Raw genomic sequence first — 8,631 nt, 5'->3', positions numbered from 1 at the left:
GGCCACCACTGTCCCGTCCTCCATCCCAGCAAAGGCAAACAGCACTGACTCTCCTCCCAGGAAAGCTCCCTGGCACGTCCCCAGCATTTTCAGAAGGAGCTATGCTGCGGATTCTCACAGAGATGAGCTTCCTCCCGGGCGGGGGGTGAGGTGGGTTAGGAATAGGGGGAGGCGGTGAGGAAGGTGTCTGTTTACCCAGCACCAGGAGAATCCATGTGCATGTTGCTAATGAAGTGTGAGCCTCTCAGGAGATTTCCGAGAGGTGAAGGAGATGGGGGATGGGGACCCAGCGCTTAAGACAAAAGTGGGTTTACATGAAGGCAGAGTGGAAACCACCCTCCCAAGCCATGGCCCAGCAGCCTGATCTGCCTGTTCTAAACTTGGACCAGAAAAGCTGAGTCCTGAGCAGAACCTTGGAGAAAGTTTGCCCAGGTGGTTCCCTAACCTTGGGGCCTGAAAGAAGCACAGTCCGATTTTGGGTTGCCTTGCTGCTTCTGACACACTCAGGAGAGTATGAACACACAGGCACACACGAACACACACCCTGTGTAGATGACGCCCACACTCCAGTTCCTCTGCCCAGTGCCTTGCACCCAAGAGCCTCTAGTTACCCCTTCTCAACTTAGAAGGACTCCCAGTGGATTGACCCTGCCCGTAACCCAGCCAGAGACAACCCTGCCCTGGGCTGTTCCATGTGGAGTCCCTGATCCCAAAAGAGTCTGGCACAGAAAGGGTGACTAGAGTCCCCTCTGCCCTGCCCAGTGGGTCTTGAAGGTGGGATGCACGCTGGAGGCCCTTTCTCTCCACCTGGCAAAGCCATCGCTCCCAGATTTTATTATCCTCTTCTCTCTTTTCCTTTCACAGCCATGTCAGCTCACACAAAGCAATTGGTAGTACCTGCAGTTCCCAACCTGGAGAACTAACTGAAAACATGTTCCCCAACGTGCTGCCAGCGGCAGCCGGCATGAAGAGGCTCTGTAATTACAGACATGCAGGGGTTTGCGTTCCTGTTCTCACTCATCTATGAAAAGCTTCCGTTCCCTTCATTTCCCATGGTGCCTTTAGAAAGGAAATGTGAAGCTGGGGCCTTTAGAAAAGTTAGTTCCAACGCCCTGCTCCACCATGGGCAGACATTAGCCCTCACTATGATTCAAATCCATTGGGTCGTTTATTCATTCTTTCATTGGAAACAGATTGAATGGCCCCCTGCCATGTGCTAGCACTGAGCTTGATGCTGGGGACACACCAAATGTGACCCAGGCCCTACTTTTGAAGACTCACAGTCTAGTGAGAGAGTGAAAGCATATGATCTAAGTAGTTGCAGTCAAAAATCAAAAAGCGATGCGAGAAAAGGAAAATGCAGATAAAATCCTAGATAAGAGAAAGATAATTTTGGAAAGGGTCGCCGTTTCTTGAGAGGTAATAAAGTATAGTGGCTGAAAGTATAGACCCTGGAGACCACAGGCCTGGGTTCAAATCCTGACTTTGCCACTTGCCGTGTAACTTATGGAGAAATGGGGGGAGTTTTGAGGTTATTGCGAAGATAAAGTGCAGGGTCCAGCACCTGGTAGAGCTCAATGGATGTCAGCTGCTAGAATCAGGGAAAGTGGCTTAGAACACGGGTTTTCTGCACGTGTGGAGCAGGAGGGTAGGGCATTCCAGAACAGTCAGGCCACAGGCAGAAAATGTGGTGCTTGTATGGAATTCCTTTTGGCTGCAGCCTGTGAGAAGGGAAGAAAGAAGAGATGAAGCCAGTAAATCGTGTTGGGGTTAAACCTTGGAACACTGAATGCCAGAATGAACCTAAGGAAAAGTACAATAACATAGACAACCTTAAGAAGGCAGAACGCCCACCTTGCCTCGAGCAATGGTCCTCATCTTTATTTATTTATTTATTTTTAAAATTTATTTATTTTATTTATTTATTTTTGGCTGTGTTGGGTCTTTGTTGCTGCGCGTTGGCTTTCTCTAGTTGTGGCGAGCGGGGGCTACTTTTCGTCGCGGTGCGCGGGCTTCTCATTGCAGTGTCTTCTCTTGTTGCAGAGCACAGACTCTAGGCTCCTGGCCTTCAGTAGTTGTGGCACGTGGGCTCAGTAGTTGTGGCTCGCAGGCTCAGTAGTTGTGGCACATGGGCTTAGTTGCTTCCCGGACCAGGGCTCAAACCCGTGTCCCCTGCACTGGCAGGCAGATTCTTAACCACTGCGCCACCAGGGAAGCCCTGGTGCTCATCTTTAGAGCTATGTTCGGTTGGGCCAAACTTCAGGGTGTCCAAAGATGGGGAGGCAGCCCCTGGGGCTTGGTGCAGTGTTGGCCTGTCTCCTGTATTCTACCCACCTAGAAAGGCTTATTTCTGCCTCTCTGGCAGACTGAGCTCTGGAATCAAGGCTGAGGGAGAAGAGCCATCTTCTTTCACAAGGATGAGTAGACGTGGGCATCTCGGCCCACCTGAAGGCTGATGTTGGGGCACAAAGGCTGGGAGGGGCCTCATGAAAGGTGGCCAGTAGGGAGGGAGGTGGGAATGTAGGGTGTTTAAGGCGAGGTGAGGCTGAGCAGAATCCGAGTCATTATCACCAGCCTCTACTTTCCTCTGTGGTTACATAGAACTTTTTCAATCCTATTTTGGAGTGGGGCAGACTGAGAGCAAAGAATCGTCAAGTGCAAAACAAACTCAGGAGAGGCCCTGCTGGGAGACTGCAAAAGGGGGCAAAGGTCTCAGAGAGTGAGTCCCAGCTCAGGGGCATCCCCACCTCTGGGTTGAGGGGCCAGACTGGGAGGCGACGTGGCACAGCTCAAAGGGCTCTCGTCAGGGGAATCAGGAGGCCTGGCCTCATTCTTGTCCAGGTTGTGCCACTCTCTTTGCGCAACTTTGGGGAAATTACTTCCCCTTGGCCTCTGTTCCTTCTCAGTAAAGCAAAAGGTTTTTGCTGGGAGGATCTCAGAGGTCTTTTACAGCTTGGAAATTTAACATCTATGCTTGAGTGAAGCAATGCCCTTCTATTAGGATTTGGGGTGCTGGAGTGTGCCCTAAATATTGGAAGGAACCCAGAACAGCCAGACCTGAGAAAGAGAGGAAACTAGAGGGGCTGTCTGGGGCCCCCAACACTCAGGGTGCACAGGGGTGAAGGGCAGAAGGGGTGAAGGGAGGAGGAGGAATGAAGGGAGGGTGGGGGCAGCCTATCTGAGCGCCTGATATCTAGAGGGCAAAGGAAGCTAACTGGTGAGAGGTTTCTTCTCCCAACTCCAGCGACCTCGGGATCCTGTGGAAAAGCTGCATTCAAATCGATAGCCTCATAAATAAATACAGAGTCAACGCATCCTGTCTCCAGCTCAGGGCTTCTTCAGGAAAATCGAACCTCAACCCACTTCTGCTCACCCATTCTGGATTTCTACAGAGGCCTCCAGAGGGAAGGAAATCTTACAGGCCATCTTGGGCATCTCCCTGCCTCCAGCCTGGCCTGCCATGTACCCCATCCAAGAAGGTCAAGGCTGGGACCTGTGCCCTCTGCCTGCCATCCCCACCGGGGGGGAGGCCCTCCCTCTCCTGGACGTAGTATCCCTCCTCCCAGCTCCCTGGGGCTCTTACCTTCATTCTCTCACCCCCAGTAAACTCTCCCTCTCTTTCAGCTCCAGCTCTTTGCTTCTCACCTCTCCTCACTTCCTGCCGTTCTTCTGACTACTGCTTGTCACCAAATGGAATCAGCAGCAGGAGGAAGGGAGTGGCGCCCCACTCCTCTGGGGTCTCCCCTCTCTACCGCGCCCCGCCAGACTCTTTGTCATCCACTGTATATGAGCCCCTCAAGGTCGGACAGAGTAAATGCATCTCTGGAAGCAATGGATAAAGACCTTTGTAACTTTACAGAACAGATATATGTCAGCAAGCTGACTGCAAGGCAGCCCTTTCTCTCTCTGACTTCTGTTACAACAGAAGAATATTCTTCTCCTAGGAAGAAGCAAATCTCCAATAAAGCAAGTTCAATATTTTGGACCTCAAAGGCCAAGACAGTGGTCAGCCCTGTGTGATGATGGGCGACTGCCTTCTGGGTGCACCTTGCAACACCTCAGGACCTGTCTTCTGCTTCGGAGCCTTGGTCTCCCCTCCAGCTCCCTGGCCCAGGCCTAAAGGTGCCTAAGGGCTGCTGGCGTAGTTAGTGCAGAGGAGGGAGTTATAGGGTTGTGACAGCCTCTCTGTTCATAATTCTTGGCCACGGTGCTCCAGCTGATCCCTGGGGACTGAACATTCCTTTAATTAAAGGTTTCCAACTAGCAGACATCATATCCCTGCTTTCTCTGTTCTAAGTATAAAATGTAGACTATCTCCTTTCCTCCTGAATTATCCATGGCAAAATTTCAGCCCCAGCTTCCCAACCCCACCTGGTCTCCTCCTGTCAGCAGTCATTGCGTGAAGGAAACAATTAGGATGTGAATCTGTAGCCAACGTACCCACAACGCTTCCCAGCACACATAAGCCGAAGAGTGTTGTTTTGAGACATCTGCTCTGCAGTTCTTTTCCCCCATGATGGCTGGGGTTTAATTGTCCCAGGGGGGAACTCAGGCCTGGGAAGCAGTCAGTAGTCCAGGCTCTTGGCTCTGGTTTGACGACGTCACAGCTGACTGACTGGAGGCGGATTTGGCTGCCCAGAAAGTGGCAAAGGTTTCATTCCCTGGTATCTCCTCAGAGGCAAGGGTGGCCGGTCGCACAGTTTAGTTGTCTTGGAAAGCTGGTTACTAATTTGCAAGGCGGCGCTAATGACCATCCTCCCCCCGGCAGTCAAGTATGGGAAACATGTTTATACAATGGACTTCCTACCCTAGGAAGAGGCTGTGAACGCAGCACACCAACCTTCAGGCATAGCTCTTAGAGCCAAGAGGGCCTCAAGAAATCATTTGGTCTGCCTTTCCCTTTGACCAGCCCCTAAGGCCCAGCCTTGAAGTGATTGGCCCAGGATCTCCTGCAGGAGACTGGGGTCCAGCTCCCGGCTCTACTCACAGCACAGGCTGGGGCTGGCGCTGAGCAAATGGGTTATGGCTGTCACCAGAGCCGAGCTGGCAGCAGACACAGCAGACTATGTTTTCTTTGCAGGCTGAGGGTAACTAGAAGCTGAGAATTCCTTTGCTCCGCTCCGCTCAGCGTTGGGCGGGCAGGCGGCAGGCAGGCAGAAGGAGGGGAGACGGAAGGCCAGCAGCTCTCACGCCAAAGGAGGAATCTTCCCCCCTAGGATAAGCGAGGTAGTTCGGACCAAAGATGGAAGGGAAGACAAACTTAGGGCCCCATGGAGTCCCTGTGGAGGATGTCAGGAGCCTGGATCCCCTGTCTGCAACGGCTCTCGGGGAGTCACAGTGAGAGCTCACATTTACAAACACTTGCTCTGTGCCAGGCACCGTGCTGAGAATTCTGTTGCACTATGAAGGCAGTTTTGTGTAAGGGCTGGGAACATGGCCTAAGTGACACAAGACTGGGCTGAAGCCCAACTTTGATACCAGCTCTGTGACCTTGGGCAAGTCACTTAACCTCTCTGGGCCTCAGTTACTTCATTAATAAAATGGGAAAAATAATAGCACCCACCTGATGAAGTCATTGGAAGATTAAGTACATTCACAGACATACAGCTCTTCAAACAGTGTCTGCCATACAGTAAGCTGTAGGTAAGTTATTGTTATTACTGCTGTGTTGAAGCCTCACACAAAGCTCTGAAATATATAGATACCCATCTCTGAGGCTCAAAGAAGTCAGATGACTTGCCCCAGGTCCGTTTGACTGACAGCATGGGTACCCTCCTAAGGTCCTCTTTGGTAGGAGGCAGCTTCAGCTCCCCAGCTCCCCACCCCAGGTCCGTTTCTGTTTGGAAACTCCACAGCTGCTTCATCACAGCGGGAACAAAGGTGGATCTCTATCCTCCCTCTGGGGGCCAGGCTGGCTGGTGGCTTCGGGCCCAGCCAGAAGGTCCCTCCCACAGACTCTGGCAGCACCCACTCCTGGGAGCCTCCCAGATGCCTCACCCCGCACCACCGTCCCAGGCCTCCCCTGGGGCCTCCACCTTCTTCTGCAGTCTCCCCTCCTCGTGCAAGGTGCTGGCTGCCAGACTGGAGGGACCCCTTTCGATCTCAGGATAAACAAACTGTCTCTCTGGCCCAGCCCTCCGCCGGCTTGCCGCTCCCCGCCCCCTCCATCCGCAGTGCACAGTCGCTCTGCTCTCCTGCCAACTTGGCAGCTCGGCTCTACTGTTACTATCAACACCTCCAAGGGAAAAGGGAGAGGACTCAGCTCTGATCGCCTGGCGCACGGAGCAGCAAATTCATGTCAGAGCCAGCGCTGGAATGTCTCCCAAGCTGCCAAGGCTCCTGGTGGGGAAGGGAAGGTGGGCCGATCGGAGCAGCCCTGATTGCAAACCAGCCTCCCAGCAGAGCTGCTAGGCCTGGCCAAAGCTGCAGGCCTGGGGGGTTGGGGGGCGTGGGGAGCGGCAGCTCTGACAGAAAGGGCTGCAGGAGGATGCTTTGAGGCCATGCAGGTGCGCAGGAGAGGGCTGGGGGGTCTATCTCACCCCAGCTCTTGCCGCGGTCCAGGGTGGGGCAGGCTGTGGCCAGGATGGAAGAAACTGGTCTTTCTCTCTCCAGACTGTGAGCCCTTGGAATGTATGCACTGTGCCTTCTTTCCTCTGTCTCCCTTGGACTCCTCGTGTGCAGAGCTCTTGTTGTATTGGATTGGGAGCCCCTAAGGAATGACACTTTCCCCACCAAATGGAAACTTCCCCTAGGCAGAAGCCACCTTTTCCCTTTCCCAACCATCCTCACCACAGCCTCTCGGGTCCTGCCCATGGGGTTCCTAAAGCAGCTGATGGCTTTCTCTGGCTCCTGCCAGGACTCCTGGGGCCCAGCCTAAAAGAAGAGAGAGCCCTTATCTTCAGGGACCCAGTGCCCACAGCACAGGGTCTGTGGTCAGTCATCTACCCCTTGACAGACCCAAGGATGGTCTCTACACAGCCTCTCCCAGGAGGAATTGCCTTCCTAGCTTTCTCTCTGCTGTCAAGGGAGGGCCTTTGTGCCCTGCTCGAGGGCTTTGGCGTCAACAGAAGTGGTGGGTTCAGGGTCAGCTTCCTAATCCTTACACCACCCGGCCACCTAGTCTCCCCAAGGATGCAGGTGTAAGCTCCCACTCTGGGAGCTGCCAGCCTGTTTCCTTCCCTGTTGCATGGAAATAACATTTTATAACTGACTGGGTTATAGCTGGTGGTGATAAAGACATGAAGATGATGCTATAAGCTTCTGAGACTAGAAGTGCTTAGCATTTAGAATCAGTATGTTTCCCTTCCCTCCTTCCTCCCCTCCTTCCTTTCTCTATTCCCTCCAGGAGCCCTTCTCCCAGATGTGAACCTGGTCCTAAGACCCCCTCAATTCCGTGCTCCAGAAGTCTGAATACCACCACCCAGAGAAACACAGCCACCTTTCTGGTAAGAAGCCCCCAGGTCCCTGAAGGCCAGCTGACTTTCCAGGGACCAGGAACCAGGAAAAGAGAATTCATTCAGTGTGCAGGGTTGTAAATAAGCCATGAGAGGCTGTGCCATTCCAAGCTGCACCTGTGAGCATCCTTCTGCTGAAGCCCTGTCGGCGTTTCCATGACAAACTCGTGTTTCTGCATGCCTCTCTCCCAGCTTCGAGAGGATGCCTTATGATGAGACTCAACCCTGAAAATGCCTTCATAATTTTTTTTCCCTAAAAAAGGTTGCATGTTCTAAAAATCCACCTGCTTGTTACATGTGTTTGCTTTTTATTTTGAGAGTTTTGTGAGTACTATATTTGTACAGGATACATGCAAGCATATGATATACACGTGGGAGTTCTGTGGTGGAGCGCTGTCGTGGCAAATACACAACCACCGCACAGCGTGATAAGACATCTCTCCTCCTAAAACATCTCCCACATCCATTGGCCCGTCCCAAAGCCTGAAATGCCACCACTAGAGATTTACCACTTTTGAACTTGAGTGATTACTCATCCCTAAGAGTCTACTGTGACAATGTGCCAACCCCTAAAAGGGACTAAGTTACCATCTGATGAGGGGTTAGCAAAAGAACCGTGAGACATCGGGGAGGATGACCAAAGCGTTGGTAGAAGAGCCCTAAAAGCAGAGATGAGAGGCGTCCAAGACATATTACCTACTTTACAGGTTTGCAAGGCCTGCTTGTGGGAGGACACATTCGTGTACACACGTACACACACATACATGCATGCACACATGCACACACACAGTGCTCTTTATAGAGAGCAATTAGTCCAAAAACCTAAGTCATGTTCAGATTCACCTGGGATGCTTCCAAAAATGCAGGTGCACAGGCCCTGCCCCATTCACACTGAATCAGAGTTTCTGGGGCTGGAGCCGAGCCCAAGACATTGGACATTGTAGGGGAGCATCCAGGTGCTGTTGCTGATTGGTCAGGTTTAGAAACCACTGCCGTAGAGGACAGAGCCCCAGGAGAGGAGACGGAACACCTGAATTTGGGTTGCAGCATCACCATTTATTGAAGAACCCTGGGCACTGCACTCTCTAAACCCCGGGGGAAACATGTGAGACCTAGGTGCCATGACCTGTCTGAGGCAAGTGTTACGGAAATGCCCGTTAAAAGCCATCAGACAATG

At 52.5% G+C, this 8,631-nt stretch overlaps 1 long non-coding RNA gene across 1 annotated transcript; it reads left to right on the top strand.

Annotated features, from left to right (window-relative positions):
* Positions 1-5,983: 5,983 nt before the first annotated feature.
* LOC309650106 lies at positions 5,984-7,737 on the top strand. Its single transcript, XR_014257415.1, has 2 exons — positions 5,984-6,356; positions 7,346-7,737. It is a non-coding gene; the product is annotated as an uncharacterized lncRNA (long non-coding RNA).
* Positions 7,738-8,631: the final 894 nt, after the last annotated feature.

The sequence above is a fragment of the Balaenoptera physalus genome (genome assembly GCF_965194825.1).
Source record: "Balaenoptera physalus genome assembly, chromosome: 20".
Lineage (NCBI taxonomy): Eukaryota > Metazoa > Chordata > Mammalia > Artiodactyla > Balaenopteridae > Balaenoptera > Balaenoptera physalus.
Note: the sequence above shows the minus strand (reverse complement) of the source record. Positions and strands in the feature narration are given on the sequence as shown.